Below are 4,703 nucleotides of genomic sequence, written 5' to 3'. Positions count from 1 at the left end.
TATATTTTAATGGATGCGGTCTTACTCTGCAGCCCAGGCTGGAGTGCCGTGGCATATGCCACCAAGCCTGGCTAAGTTTTTTAATTTTTAGAGATAGGGTCTCGCTATGTTGCCAGGATGGTTTTGAACCCCTGGTCTCAAGCAATCCTGGCCTGAGAATTCTTTATATGTTCTAGACTTGTCCTTTGTTGGATATGTGGTTTGTAAATATTTTCTTCTAGTCTGTGGCTGTGTTTTAATTCTCATAATAATGTCTTTTATGGAGCAAAAGCTTTTAATTTTGGTGAAGAAAAATTTGTCAAAGTTTACTTTTATGGATAATCCTTTTGATGTCAAGTTTCCTATATCCCAAAGATTTTCTGCTATATATTTTTCTTAAAAATGTTTATAGTTTTACATCTTATATTTAAGTCCACGCTCAATCTGAGTTAATTTTTTATATGGTGAGAGACTTAGATCAAGGTTCATTTTTCTACCTATGAATGTCCAATTACTCTAGCACATTTATTGAAAAGACTATCTTTCCTCCATTGATTTGATTTTGCGATTCAGTTGTTTTTTGTGACTTGTATTAGGCAATAGTTGCCTAGATATCACACCAAAGGCCCAGCAACAAAGGAAAAAATAAATAAATTGGACTTAATCAAAATTAAAAACTTCTGTACTTCAAAGGACACCATCAAGAAAGTGAAAAGACATTTCACAGAATGGGAGAAAATATTTGCAAATCATATATCTGATAAAGGACTTATATCTAGACCATATAAAGCACTCTTAAACAGGACCCCTGTCTCCTAGCATATACAAAAATTAATTCAAGATGGAGAAAGATTTAAATGTAAGTCATAAAGCCATAAAAATTCTAGAAGGAAATGTAGTAAAAACTCTTCTAGACATCATCCTAGGCAAAGAAGTTATGACTAAGACCCCAAAGGCAAATACAGCAACAACAAAAATAAATAAATGGAACTTGATTAAATTTAAAAGCTTCTGCACAGCAAAGGGAATAATCAACAGAGTAAACAGACAACCTAAAGAAAATATTCACAAACTATACATCTGATAAAGGGCTAATGTCCAGAATCTACAAAGAACTCAAATAAATCAGCAAGAAAAAAATCAAACAATCCCATTAAAAAGTAGAAAAAAGACATGAACAGAAGTTTTTCAAAAGAAGATAGATGAATGGCCAACAAACATATGAAGAAATGCTCAACATCACTAATCATCAGGGAAATAAATGCAAATTAAAATCACAATGAGGAGTCTACTTGCTCAAGGCTTCTTGGGCATGGCTCCAGGTAAAAAAATAAAATTAAAAGAAAAAGAAAACCCACAATGAGATACCACCTTACCCCTGTCACAATGCACATTATTAAAAAGTCGAAAAACAATAGATGTTGGCGTGGACGTGGTGAAAAAGGAACGCTTTCACACTGTTGAAGGGACTGCAGATTAGTACAACCCCTATGGAAAGCAATATGAAGATTCCTCAAAGAAATAAATGTAGACTTACCATTTGACCCAGCAATCCCACTACTGAGTATCTACCCAAAGGAAAAGAAGTCATTTTATCAAAAAGACACCTGCACTCAAATGTTTATGGCAGCACAATTCACGATTGCAAAGATGTGGACTCAACCTAAGTGCCCATTAACTGATGAGTGAATTAAGAAAATGTACACACACACACACACACACACACACACATACACACACACACACCCCATGGAGTACTACTCAGCTATAAAAAGGAATGAAATAATGTCTTTTGCAGCAACTTGGATGGAACTAGAGACCATTACCCTAAGTGAAGTATCTCAGAAATTGAAAACAAACACCACATATACTCTCTAATAATTAGGAGCTAATTGATGGGTACACATAGGCACAAAGAGCTGTAAAGGTCATTGGAAATCAAGAAGAGGGAAAGGGTTAGGAGGGAAGAAGTAAAAACCTATCTATTAGGTATAATGAACACTATTCAGGCAACGGGCACACTAAAAGCCCCAACTTAAACATTATGAAAGGTATCCATACAACAAAAACATATGTATACCCTTCACATTTTTTTTTTTTTTTGACACAGAGTCTTGCTCTGTTGCCCGGACTAGAGTGCCGTGGCATCAGCCTAGCTCACAGCAACCTCAAACTCCTGGGCTCAAGCGATCCTTCTGCCTCAGCCTCCTGAGTAGCTGGGACTACAGGCATGCGCCACCATGCTCAGCTAATTTTTATATATATATTTTTAGTTGTCCAGATCATTTCTTTCTATTTTTTAGTAGAGATGGGGTCTTGCTCTTGCTCTGGCTGGTCTCGAACTCCTGACCTTGAGCGATCCACCCACCTCGGCCTCCCAGAGTGCTAGGATTACAGGCGTGAGCCACCACGCCTGGCCTGCCCATCATATTTTGAAATTAAAAAAAGAACTCCTACAACTCAAATAACAAAGATACAAATAACTCAATTTTTTAAATGGACAAAAGATTTGAATAGACATTCCTGCAAAGAAGATACACACATGACAATAACCACATGAAAAGAGGCTCGACATCATTAGCCATGAGGGAAATGCAAATCAAAGCCACAAGGAGATACCCACTAAGATAGCTATAATAAAAAAGACATAATAACCAATGTTGTTGAGGATGTTGAGAAATTGGAACTGTCATCAATTGCTGGTAGGAATGAAAAAGGTGCAGCTGTTTTGGAAAACAGTCTGGCACTTTCTTAAACAGTTGAAAATAGTTACCAGATGACTGAGCAATTCCACTCCTAGCTATCTACTCAAGAGAAATGAAAACATATGTCACACACGTATATGAATGTTCATAGCAAAATTATTGATAATAGTTAAAAAGTAGAAACAATCCAAATGTCCATCAACTTATGAATGTATAAATAAAAATGTGGTATATCCATACAATGGTATATTATTCAGCCATAAAGGAACGACGTACAGTTGACCCTTGAACAGCATGGTTTGAACTTCATGGATCCACTTATACACAGATTTTTTGCAACCAAAGGTGGATTGAAAGTACACTATTTGAGGGATGGGAAGCCCACCTATAATGGAGGGCTGAGTTTTGCACGGGTACTCCAGGGCCCACCGCGGGACTTGAGTATGCACAGATTTTTGTAGTGGTCATCCTGGAACCAATGCTCTGCACATACAGACGTACAACTGTATCGATACATGCTACAATGTGGATGACCTTCGAAAATATTATGCTAAGTGAAAGAAACAAGACACAGAAAGTCACACAGTATGATTCCATGGATATAAAATGTCCAAAATAGCAAATCTATAGAGACTTAAAGTAAATTAGTTATCACCTAGGGATGGGGCTATAGGAAACAAAGGATGTGATTGCTTCTGGGTATGGTGTTTCTTTTTGTTGCTTTATAGGTGGTCTTTTGGGGATGATGAAATGTTCTAAAATTGTGAATATACTAAAAATCACTGAAAGGAGTGAATTGTATGGTATATGAGTTAAATCTCAATGAAACTGTTTACAAGTTAGGTATATTTGTATAGGTCTATTTCTGGGGTTCTGTAGTCTGTTCCTTTGATCTGTGTGATGCATATGTCTATCTCTCTGTCAAGATTAAAAATAATCTTCAGGAAACTCTGTGAGATATAAGAGAATACAGATAGACAACTCAATGAAATCAGAAAAACAATTTATGATTTGAATGAGAAATTCAACAGATATATCATAAACAAGAACCAAACAAAAATCCTACAGCTGAAGAATTCAATGAGCGAAATACAAAATACAATTGAGAGATTCAATAACAGACTATACCAAGCAGAAAAGAATATCTGAACTTGAAGACAGGTTCTTTGAAATAACACAGGCAGGCCAGGTACAGTGGCTCACGCCTATAATCCTAGCACTCTGGGAGGCTGAGGCAGAAAGATGGCTTGAGCTCAGGAGTTGGAGACAAACCCGAGCAAGAGTAAGACCCATCTCTACTAAAAATAGAAAAATTAGCTGGGCATTGTATCACACACCTGTAGTCCCAGCTACTCGGGAGGCTGAGGCAGGAGGATTGCTTGAGCTCAGGAGTTTGAGGTTGCAGTGAGTTACAATGGTGCTACCGCATTCTAGCGGGGTGACAGAGTGAGACTCCTGTCTCCAGAAAAAAAAATCCCTTTGTGATTTTGGAATCTCAAAAGACCCTGAATAGCCAAAGCAATCCTGAACATAAAGAACAAAGCTGGAGGCATCATACTACCAGACTTCAAAATATACTACAGGCTGGGTGCAGTGGCTCATGCTTGTAATCCTAGCCCTTTGGGAGGCCAAGGTAGGAGGATCACTTGAGGCCAAGAGTTTGAGATCAGCCTGAGTAATAGTGAGACCCCATCTCTACAAATAAAACCCACAAGATATACCACAAAGCTGGCTGGGTGTGGTGGCTCACGCCTGTATTTCCAGTGCTTTGGGAGGCTGAGTGGGAGCATTGTTGAGGCCAGAAGCTCAAGACCACTCTAGAAAAAATCAAAACAAAACAAAAAACCTGGGCCTGGTGCACACCTGTAGTCCCAGCTATTCAGGAGGCTGAGGCAAGAGGAGGCTGAGGCAAGAGGATTGCTTGAGCCCAGGAGTTTTAGACTGCAGTGAGCTATGATTGTGCTACTTACTGCACCCCAGCCTGGGCAACAGAGCGAGAGCCTGTTAAAATAAAATAAA

Source organism: Propithecus coquereli, unplaced genomic scaffold (assembly GCF_000956105.1).
Source record: "Propithecus coquereli isolate 6110/MARCELLA unplaced genomic scaffold, Pcoq_1.0 Scaffold3, whole genome shotgun sequence".
Lineage (NCBI taxonomy): Eukaryota > Metazoa > Chordata > Mammalia > Primates > Indriidae > Propithecus > Propithecus coquereli.
The sequence above is the reverse complement of the archived record's forward strand: the minus strand, read 5'-3'. Positions refer to the sequence as shown.